The following is an 11,947-nucleotide window of genomic DNA, read 5'->3' as shown; positions in this document are numbered from 1 at the left end:
TTAACCTTCACTTGCTTGCCTACGTGTTTGTTATGCTCAGCCCTACCCACCACCTCCTCTGTGAAACAGCCTGCCCAGGCACATTAGCGGTGTCCTGCTTGCACTGTACATTTGGGGTTCTAATACTATTCCAATGACTTCTGCCCAGATGCATTTGAGCAGCCACAGCCCGTAGGAAGAGTGGAAAACAAAGAAACAAACCAAAAACAAACAAAGCGAAAAATCCCGAAGCCCACAACTGCCACCTTTTCAATGTCCGGTTGGGTGGTTTTTAAAGGGGAGGGTAGGAGTGAGGATTACTTTTTCTGTGCTCTACCTGCCACTTTAGAACCGCCTTTTCCCCCGGTGCGGGACCCGCTTCCGGGGAGTCCCCGGCACGGCTGTGCAGTTCAGGAGGGTGGGCACAAGCCTGGTCCCCTTTCCGTGCTGCCGGCAGGGACGGGGAGCCCGCGGCGTCTCCCGGGGCTGGAGCGGGGCCGCGGGAGTGGTTCAGCACCCTGGAGAGCGGCCCCGCTCCGGCCCCGCGCCAGCGGCCGCCCCCTCTGCGGGGGAAGAGGGAAGATGCCCGCGCCACTCCGCCTCAGGGAGGGACAGACGTCAAAGAAAAAAGAGCTTTTGACAGCAGCTGGGCGCTGTGGCTCAGTGTCCTTGTGGCTTTGGCAGAGGGAGGGCGCGGGCTGCGAAGGATTGGCAGTGACGGACGCTCCCGCAGAAGTGGAGCTCAGGATTGTTCTGCTCTCTCCCGTGACAGGTTTGTGTTACCAAGCCCACACAAACAGCGTGAGAAGCAAGGAAAATCACCTGTTCCTTAAACAAGGCAGCATCCCCGCGCTGCCCAACTCCAGGGTGCCACGGGCTAACTCGACTCTGCTGAAGGGGCATGAACTGGCATTGACCAAGTGTCCTCCTCCTTCTCCTCACATTAGCAGAGTGACTCCGGATGGCAGGGAAACCCTCCCGTGGGGCTCTGAGAATCCCGGGCAGCAAATGAGAACTAGGGAAGACTGCATGGGGGGGGCGGGCGGGGGGGGGGCGCAAAGAAAAAGGGTACAAATCAGTGCTGACTTCTAGCCTTAATCAAAGAGTTCCCCATCTCCCCAGTAGAGCGCACATAGAGGCATTTCCAGGGACAGTCTGCTTTGTGACAAAAGACTCACTTTAAAAGGAAGCATCTACACAACCATCAACCATATTTCCATCAAAGGTAAAATAGCATCACAAGAAACATGAGAATATGCAAGGAGTCGCAGCAGAAAGATTCAGCTTTGCTGGCCATGCATAGCCTGGAAGCAAAGCTTCCTCCCCTCCCTTATCCTCTCCTGCCCAATGAAGATTATATCCTAAACAACAAAGTAAAAAAATGTGCCACAGAGAGCTCGCTGTGGCCTCATCTTGTATCTCTTTTCAGCTCACATTAGTGGAGCTTACTTACTGGACAAATTGCTGGTTTTATTTCCTACCTCAAGTAGGAGTGCATTTTATTTCCACATCAAGTCTTGAGTGCATTTTTCTAATGGCCCCAACCAATGCCGAGCACCTTATTAATCCATTAACCAAGCAGAGGGAGTCAATTTCCCCAATCAAATTTTAAAATATATTTATTTGAAAAGAGAAATTTGTGTTTCTCAACCAAAAAGAGAGACAGTGTTTGCCAGTGAGAGGTGCAGAACAGGGCAGATGTTTATATTTCATCAACTGTCTCCTCAGAACAGATACCACTCGCTGCAACAGGCAGAAACTTTTTGATTAAAAGACAGTGGTAATCCTGAGAACTACACCGGAGGTGTTGGATTTCCAAACCCGGGGAAAGACACGCACCAGTGAGTCCATCCATCCATCCATCCATCCATCCATCCATCCATCCATCCATCCATCCATCCATCCATCCATCCATCCATCCATCCATCCATCCATCCATCCATCCATCCATCCATCCATCCATCCATCCATCCATCCCTCCCTCCCTCCCTCCCTCCCTCCCTCCCTCCCTCCCCCCGCGGCGTTCCCGGGCCGCCCGCGGCCGGTGCAGGGCGCTCCCGGCAGGTGGCGCTGCCCCGCCAGGAACCGGCCGGGACGCGCCGAGTGGGGCGGGACGCGCTCGGGGGCTCCGGGACACGGCCCTGGGGACACCGGGAATGCCCGCATGACACTGCGGGAATGCTGCCCTGCGCTCTGCAAGTTAGAAAAGGTCCCCACAGAAAGCACATTTCGCAGAATCATAGAACGGTTTGGGTTGAAAGCGGCCACTGAAAGACATCTGGTCCAACCTCCCTGATGAAGCAGGGTTCCCTGGAGCAGGTTACTCAGGATTGCGCTCAGACAGCTTTTGAATATTTCCAGTGAGGGCGATTCCACAGCCTTTCTCGGAAGCCTGTTCCAGTGCTCAGTGACCTGCACAGTAAAGAAGTGCAGGAATTCCTCAAGTTCAGGTGGCAGTTTCTCTGTTCCAGTTTCTGCCCACTGCACCTTGTCCTATAGCTCAGCAGTACCAAGAAGAGCCTGGCTACATCCTCTGATGAGGTCCCCTCTCAGTCGTTTCTTCTTTAAGCTAAACAGGCCCAGGTCCCTCAGCCTTTCCTCATAAGAGAGATGCTCCAGTCCTTTAAACATTGTCATTGCCCTCCACTGGATTCAGTCCAGGAGTTCCATGTCTCCCCAGTACTGAGGAATCCAGAATTGGACACAGCAGCACATTCTGTGCCACTGATCACAATCCTCTGAGACCTGACATTCAGCCAGTTCTCAATCCACACTGTCACAATGAATAAACAGGAGACCATCAATAGTGCTTTCTCTCCCCACCTCATCCCACTCCTGCATGAAGGTGATTTACAAAGGAAGTTTTAAAACCAAGTGGCTAGATTAATTAATTAATCAATAAATTGACTGATCTTCAGAAAAAACCTTCTTTTTCTAGTTATTCAACTTTGGCACTGAATTTTTGGCTGTATATTGTCTTTTCTCTGTCCTAGGATAGAAAGAGTGAAACCTGAATCACTGTCAGGGTGCTGACAGCCTGAGAAAGAAAAGGAGAATCAATGCAGTTTTCTGTGAAACAAGGCAGAAAGGGGGTGTGAGAGAATCAGTCTTGCACATGGAAAACATTGCTGGAGAGCCTATGACACAAAAAGTGATGACAGATTCTTGCAAAATATGACAGTTCAAACTACAAATGACTCCCTAAACTGGAAAAAGCACTCCCTCTGTACCCATTCCGACCCAGACATTTTCAAGCTACAAATACTCTACTGGCACATGAGGCTCCTATGGGCTTACCAAGGTATCTCTGTGCCATTCTGAGCCAGAAGTCAACATACAGGGGGGAAATGAAGAGCAGGACCTGCTACAGCCACTGGCAAGGCAAGCAGTTGTCCAGAGCAGCAGGCAATCAGATATGGCCAAATGACCACAAGCTCCAGTGCCTCTATTCCCTTTGCCAAAGCTCTAGAAAGCCAGGCCAGAAAGTAAGAATCCTACAGTGGAAAAGGGAAGATCTTTTTGGCCCTCATACAGGCACTTCTCCACAACTGTAGGGATACCAAGCCAGAATCTCCCCCCACAATGTTTTCCTTTCCTATTGCAGAAGGCACCTGGCCAATTTCCTTATTTATAGGACAATGTGTTAAATTTTGGTTCTTTTTCCTACGTAACTGAGAAGCTTTCAGCCAGCTCTGCTAAACACATCGAGACAAAACAGGCCATCACATAACAGATGCAAATTGATCATTAAAACAAAGGAAAAGTTTGTTTCCAGTGGGGAAGGACAGAATTCAGACACATCTCCAGAAGACTAAAACAATAACTGGGAGAGGCAATCTCCCTGGTTCACTGATTCTGCTAACTAAACCATAACTGGGTCTAACCTGGAAAATCTAGCAAGAGATTTGAGCAACAAAGGTTACTTTCTCCTCTGGTGATTCTTCTGGCAGGTGGGAGCAGAGGAAGAGGTTAGAGTGGAATGCAGTCAGGAAGAAGAGGCATGAAGATGAAAGGAGACAAGAGGGGAAAGAGAGAGAAACAGAGAGTAAGCAAAGATGAAGGGCAAAAAGTTAGCATTCCCACGCAGAGGAAGATGCCTCACTGGGGGAGAGAGATAAACCTTTGTTGGAAAAGACACCAAAATAAATTAATATCTAAGACACTTCCTTTTCTACCTCTTTGCTAACAGATCCATCCTAAATCCCATACCAGTGCATCCATCCCCTTCTTGCCTTCCTTTCACCTCTTTTATCCAGCAGACACAAGCATGAGCTGAGTACAGCACAATAAACACATTGCCTGGCTGCTTTCCCAGGCCAGCACCTCCCCACACCAATCCTGCAGTGATACCCATCCACCCACTGCCAGCCCACCATTTATCTGCTCCACAAACAGCAAGAGCTTCCAGCTCCTCTGGCAACACAGCAGCTCTCCTGGCCCCACAATAACCTATTATTTTCAGCTCCTTAATAGATCTTGCTCAAGTTCCAATACACAGTCAGGAACAACCCCAGTTTATATAAGGTTGCACGTACTCTTCCCCAGAAGACTATTGATAAGTGGTCTCAGTAGAAAGCCATCTGAAGCCAGGTTAGTTCTCCCTATCAAAAAAAAATTACAGTTTTATGCAAACACATTCTGGATTTGTTTCCATTGATCAATAAATAATAAGTAATAAATAACTTCATGGAGCCATGTCCACAGGCTCTGTGGTAGAAGCACTGTTCACTGATAACTACAGCATCACTAAATAGCATAGTCACAGTTGTCTGGTCACACAGCCCAGATGTGATGTGTATTGGACAGCCCATGAATACTGGCGATGCCTGTGTTCCTGGATGCTGACAAGCTGAAAGGTCCAGTATCTTCAATATTGACTTTCTTGACTGCTTAAAATTAGGTCTAAATATGAATTTTGTAGCTAAGTTTAGTATTTGGGTCTGGAAAGGCATGACTTTGCAGGAGGCTGGCCTCTCCTGGAATATTAGGTCCTTAATACACAGTCTGCACCAACATAAAAATCCAGTGCTTGTTTTCAAAGTAGTGTGGTCACTCTGGTTTTTTTTTTTTTAAACCCTCATTACCAAATGGAATGCATAAGAAGAGCCAGGAAAAATATGTTTGTATTTACTAGGGAAAGAAAAATAGAGAGGGAAGACCTGAACAACATTATTATATGTGATGAATCTCCTGTTTATTTTAGAGAGTCTGGAAATTGCCTTATTTTTTCAATTGGACCACATCCTTGTTAAAGATGTGCTCCACTCCAGACCATAAATATTCCAAGGACATCCTACTAGCAGCATTATGAAAGAGAAGGAACTAGATTTCCCCCAATGGAAGGCATTCATACTGCCTCCTGACATGCATTTGATGTAAGCGGGTCTTCCACACTCCCACCATAGCAAAGGAGATTCTGTCAAGGAGCACTCCTACAGCCCTCTGTTCTCCCTCTGGACATGTCTGGGAAGATAAGCCTCTCACACATGCCGTCTAAAATTGGTGTCATGTGAATATCCTCTTCTGGCCTTACAAACTTTGAGTCTATGAAACAATAAAACACTATTCTTTAATTTGACATGAGCACAAAACTGCCTTTTACAATTGTGCATCTGAATCTGGTTAGAGGGAGCCTGGGATGCCACCACTTTGACCTTTAGTACTTGGCACTGTGCTGCTGAGGTACGAAGCCAAAACTGGTCCCAAAGAAACCTGCACAGCTCTGCTGAGTCCACACCAAGCTGTGTGAATGTGGCACAGTGGAGTACGGCCTGATGAGGCAAGTTCACATATAGGCTGCAGTGAGGGGGGAAGGATCAAACTGAAATAAAAATCCTGTCTGACCTCCTCCTAATTCTGTATCACCTTTTAGATTTTAGCCATCTATTGGGGAGATTAAAGGGAACATGATCCACCAAAGTCATCATACTCCTGAGGAAGCTGATCTTCAGGGAAGAAAAATCCAGAAGGAAGCTTTGGAAAGAGAAAGGCTGTGGTGCACAGAGCCACTTATTCCTGCTACAAATCCCCCTTTGCCTGGAGCCAGGTGCTTATGAATTCTGCCCCCAGGCAACAGAGTCATCAAGGGAATCTCTTTTCAGATCTCTTGCTGCCAGAATTTAAACTGCCCTTCTCAATGGCTCACCCAAATTCATTTTTCCATGTATCAGTTGAGCTTCCCAAGCCTTCTGACCTGGTAATAGACCAGCAAAACACAGACCGGGCAAGACAGAATTTGGGATTGGGAAACCCTGGTCTCACCTGAAATGACAAATCCAAAGATCACTGTAGCACTTTTAGCATCTTCTGTCTGTTTATTCTGTTCCATCAGTGTACACAAATAACTGGTGTTTTTCTGGGTTTAAGCCCATGTGAAAGAGAAAAGATTTGGCTTTCTGTTTGGATGTCATAATATTAATAGAGAACATCTTTAGAGGCTCATTACAATGCAATATTGCTGATTCCAAGTATTAGGAAAATGAAAGAAAAGAAGAGGACATAATGAATTATTCATCCCCACCCTTCAACAAAAATCACGAGAGTAAAAATGGCTTTAATTCCATTTGTTTACCAGTTTCTGAGCATTTCTGTGTCGTCAGATTACTATTTCAGACTCTTCTGCCACAATGGGAGCTAGGAACTGCCTTGAATAAAGATTCTCATAGTCTTTAAATCACACAAAACCTGAAGCTGCAGCCTTTGGGGGAAAAAAATCTAACAAAATAAGCTAAGAAGGTAGTTGGGATGAAACTACCAGAGCAATTAATGAACCATCAACACTGAACAGGTTCATAAGGTTGACTGTGCTGCAAAATCCAGAAAAGATAACATTTGCTAGAACAGATTTAAAATGCCTGAAGTGAAAAAAGGGCCATCATACTACATTTTGGGTATTAACCCAGATCAATTACGCACAATGTTCCTAGGGGGGAAAAAAATTATCAAACAAAAATCCACCCCCAATAAAACAGTTGGGGCTTTGTTTTTATGCCAGTTCTCCCAGTCCAGGTATCTTACGGAGTCAGGAAAAGTGCTACTGGCAGGAATAGCTCTGTGTAAGACTCTCGAAATGTGGTAGCTAAACATTATTATAAATTTATTTCATCTTGACACCAAAGCCAGCTCTACAGCTGTTTTATGATACTGTGAAGGTTAAACTACTATGGAACAAGTACTCCTGCATGTGGCTACTATAAAAGTGTCACTGAATTATTTCTAATTTTAGTGCCTGTTGTTCTAAAAATTGCTTCCCGCTGCACTCCAAGAAGCAAGAAAAAAGGTGATTCACATAAACCCAGGCAGCTGAGGAACTAGATGGACATAACTGATGGAGCAGAGCAGCTACAGGGTTTGTACTGGACTCAGGCTGAGGAGGGACTCTCAGGAGGTTTAAGTTGCCATGGTCCACAACGTGTAAGTTTCATAACTGATTGAGTGATGCTGCCCCACTTTGTGGCAAACCAAGAGAAGCAGGTACTTTTAGGGCAGAATGAGACTCCCTTAGCTCAGCCATGCAGCTTAAGATGATGAGTTGAATCACACCTCTGAATAGCCATTTGTCTGCACTTACCATATAATTAGTTTGGTCAACTAGAAATTTTATTTACTTTTTTTTTTTAGGTGAGTATTATCCAAGCGCCCAATAAAAGGTAAATTGGCAGAACACTACTCCAGCTACAAATACAGCTACACCTCCACCTCATGGGTCTCAAATAAGTCACAAATAAAGGAGGGGAAGAGAACAAGCTTAAACAAGCTCAAAAAGTAGATATTGCACCTTGCCAATATGCTTGGCAGAAATTAGTACTTTCAAAAGCCATTTCTTTTACTGGTATTCCCAAATACCATTTAAAAAAACCCAAAAAACCCATTATCTATGAGCTGGATCTATCTAAGAACATAAAAAAAGACGACACAAAGCCATGTAAGCTAAAGGGAGATGCAAATCACTGGTCTCTATTAGTTAGATGGTCACCAGCACTCACATCATCACAGAATTGTTTAGGTTGGAAAAGACTTTGAGGCCATTAAGTCCAACTGCTAACCCAGCACCACCTCTCTCACCCTGGACTCCCACAAACACTGTGGCAACTGAATAATTTTAATCTCAGAAATTGCTGGACACCATGAATACCCTTAAAATGAGCATCATGCAAATTCTAAATCACAGGTTGTCAGTTTTTTCAGTTTAAGAAAAGAACCAAAACCAAACCAGTTAGCAAAGAAATCACGCCTCTATTGTTACCAAGCACAGACTTTGTCACCCCATTTATCTTATGAGGATGCTATTACTGTTGATATGGGCAATTAACTGTATTTGGAAAATACATTTTTCAAAAATTATCTGCATTTTCCATCATCAGTTTTGAGCTGACAATTATTCGCAGGAAGAAATAATTTCAAGACCTGCCCGAATTGGGGTAGGCTGTTACAGCTACACAGAATTAGAAGATCATACACCAATTTATACAGGCTGAAAGAATGGTCATTAATTCATGCCTAGAGATGGAAAGTTTCCAGTAGTGAGTGAAACTTTTGTGTCCCCCAGGTCAATAAAGCAAATGGTCAGATCTGGTCTAGGAACTTTTGATACTTCAAAGTGGTTCATGGGTGGTCTTTCAGCATGAAAATTATTGTGTGAACAACACTACAAGCACAATCCCAGAAGTTAGGCATAAAACCCCCACCATGAACACTTACTGCTGATATCATATATACTATTTATTTGGTATTAGTTTTTCACAAAACTTTTACTGTTGAACTTTTAAAGAGTTCTAGAAATGCAACTACCTTGTTCAGAGATGCAACTCTTCTTGTTCAAGAATTTAAGTATGATGCCTAAGTATGGTGCCCAGGATGCCCTGATTACAGCATTACTCAAGAGCTAGTAGCACCAGTATCTAGACTGCTTCTGTGCAGAGGGGCATTATTCAGCAGATTACCGAGAAAGGTGTGTTCCGCGTTGCTCTTTCTTAAATTCAAATGTGCATATGATTTGAATGCAGACTTTACTTGGTGCTGCTACCTGAATCTCTGACCAATCAGCATCCCACCCAATGTATTTGTGTGTGCACTGAAACTCCTGGATGCTGCCAAAGCATTAAGCAGCCTACAGAAAAGGGTGGGGAGGGAGGAATGTGCTGCTACTTCCTCTTCTTGGGCAAAGCAGACAGTAAGAAAGACCTCCTTAGTCCAGAGGTTAGTCCAAAACCAGAAGGTTTAATCCACCTATCCTTCCAGTCTGGTCATAATACCTTTGCTATTCATTTTAAAAGGGAGTAAAAAAATATTAAATGTTATTATCCAAAGGCCAAGATTCCAGTGATAAGCAACTGAAATATTGTCTAGGACTTTAATAGTAAGAGCTAAAAGCATGCTCTGCAACTGTGGGGCAACATTTTACTAAGTTTGGCAGAAAAGTCTCCTCCCTTCATCCCCTCAGGCCTCTGCTTAGCTTAGACAATATCACAAGGAAGGGCTGTTTGCCCAGAGGTTTTCATTGCGAATTTGTTGGGGATTTTTGTTTGTTTGTTTGTTCATCCACATGGCTTACTGCCAGTTTATGAAAACTACAAGCCTGTCATCAGGAGTTCACCCAGTCTGAGAGAGGAAAAACAATGGTTAGAAGTCAATCTGATACCATACCTTAAAAATGTCACAGAATAAAACACATGTAGAAGAGGTATTTCAGTAATGTTGTGACACTCCCCGGTTTTAGCAATGGACTACAATGAAACATCAGCTTGTGTAACCAATCAGGAGAGGTTTGTCTGGACACGGACAACCCAGTACAAGGCATTGTAATCTTGTCTCTGTGTAAGCACAACCTCCCCAAAGGTTTGCATGATTAACAATATCCTTAAAAAAACTAAACTCTTTCCTTAGCACCTATCAAACAAGTTTCTTCCAAACTTTTTCACGGCACATTGCACTCAGACACAGGAGAAAAAACTTGAATCATGTTGAGCCGTACTAAGAAGAGCGAAGAGGATCCCCTCAGAACAGGAAATTCTACTTTGTACAGCTCAGTTTCCTGCTGAAGCCACTGGACAACTTGGATAGAGCCAGATAAGAGGACCAGACTTATCAAGTGCAGATAGGCAGGAGAGAAAAAAACACTGGGTCAAATCCCAGCTAGTGTAAATCAGTGTTACTCCACGGAAGTTAAGAGGGCTGTGCCGATTCAAGCCAGCTGTGGATCTAACTCACAGTGTGTTTTGCAAGTCTATTTTCAACTCTTCAGGGCTCTGCTCTGTTTAAACATCCACAACACCCACTGAAATTAATGAGAACTGTGTGTGCAGAACACTAGTATTACTTTTTAACTATTTGGGAGGTGCTCAGACACTGTGATAATGAGCACCATACATTAGAACCCAGAGAGTGGTATTGAATCATCAGACCCTTAAGTGGGACAGGTCGTTAATCTTTTCCTTGGGAGAGCATTTCAATTTTTGCCTTGGCAAATGAGAATTCATCATTAAAAGATGTGGGGGTTCTGCATTTGCCAAGTCCCAGACAAAGTGTGTTTTTCCATTTGCCTTGGGCTTGTGTAAGCTTGCCTAAGGAGGCCAGCCTTGCAGTTTGAGAAACACTGCTAGCAGCCACCATACCCTCATTCCCAGCTAAATTAAACCCTATTATGCTGTAATTAACCTTGCCTAACTTGTTCTGAGTTACAGCAGCAGGTAAAAAGCGTGCTTCTCCTAGGCTGTACCCAAGAAACATTTTCACCTATCAGACCTGAATACTCTTCAAATATTTCCAGCTACTCTTGGAAGCTCTTCTCCTGAAGATCACAGCTCAACTGCAGGCATCAGAACTCTTCTTGACTTCAGTGAGGGCAGAATCCCCTGCAAATTTACTCGTGCACCTCATGTTCATGCCAGATGGCACATTTTTGGAGCAAACGGAATTCCACAGAACCGATGGTGAGAATACATGTATACAAACTGTTAGGGTTAAAGGTTTAAAACATACACATAGGCAGGCCACCAAGTTTTCCTGGTCAATTTTAAAGCAGTAAAATTCGAATTTACGAATTAGTCTATTGCCTTTTTTATTTAAACGCAAGTTAAGAAAAATAAAAAGACCTATTACATTTCTAGTTTCAATTTGATACTTGGGATACGGGTCAGAAGAATGAGCACAAGGTAGGAAGAACCTCTCATTTACAAAGCTACATTTCTATAAGAAAAATAAACTGTTTGCAAAACTGCAGTTTTCAGACTTTTTTTTCCTTCCTCTTTTAAAAATATCAAAATTCTTCAGCTGTATTTTGAAAGATCCAGGATTTTCACTAAGGTCCATTTGATTAAGTCCACAGACCTTCATGCCAGGCCATCGCTGTCACAGTTCTAAAAGCAGACATCCTCTGAAGCAATTCAACCAAGTTAGGACAGAAAGTCCAGATGTCCTTTGGCTCCCTGCAGTAAGTGTACATACGGAAAATACAATATAAAACAGTACAAGACAAAGGCTACGCTGCCCTACGTAGAAGAAGGGTACTTGAAGACAAAAGAAATGCTATCACTGAATACATATTGCATATTATTACCAATGGAAAAGTGGGAAGCCTCTGGAGAATGCAACCTAGAGAGTCAATCTGATTTTTTTTTTTTCCAGTATGTTCATCTGAGTGTATGGTGAGAACAGATGGTTTTGCAGTAAGTTTATCAGCCCACTTCTAGCACAGCCAGGTGACAGCATCTGCAGCAGCAGCAGGATTTACCCTACCTTATTCCTTTTAAGTTATTAAACTCCTCGGTTCCCACAGGACACGCAATAACTTTTTTTTTTTTTTTTTTTAAGCACTTGCACTGTCTTTGCTCTTTCCGCCATCCCCGGAGCGGGACCCGCGGTCCTCCCTGGCCTGGCCGCCCGTGCCAGGGGCTGCGGGGCCGGGCCGCTCCCGCCGGCTCCGGCTGCGGCTCCGGCTCCTCCTCCCGGGCCCGGCCCGGCGCTTCTC

Source organism: Chamaea fasciata, unplaced genomic scaffold, assembly GCF_029207755.1.
Source record: "Chamaea fasciata isolate MVZ Bird 193981 ecotype frontalis unplaced genomic scaffold, bChaFas1.0.hap1 SCAF_7, whole genome shotgun sequence".
Classification (NCBI taxonomy): domain Eukaryota; kingdom Metazoa; phylum Chordata; class Aves; order Passeriformes; family Sylviidae; genus Chamaea; species Chamaea fasciata.
This window is presented reverse-complemented; position numbering follows the sequence as displayed.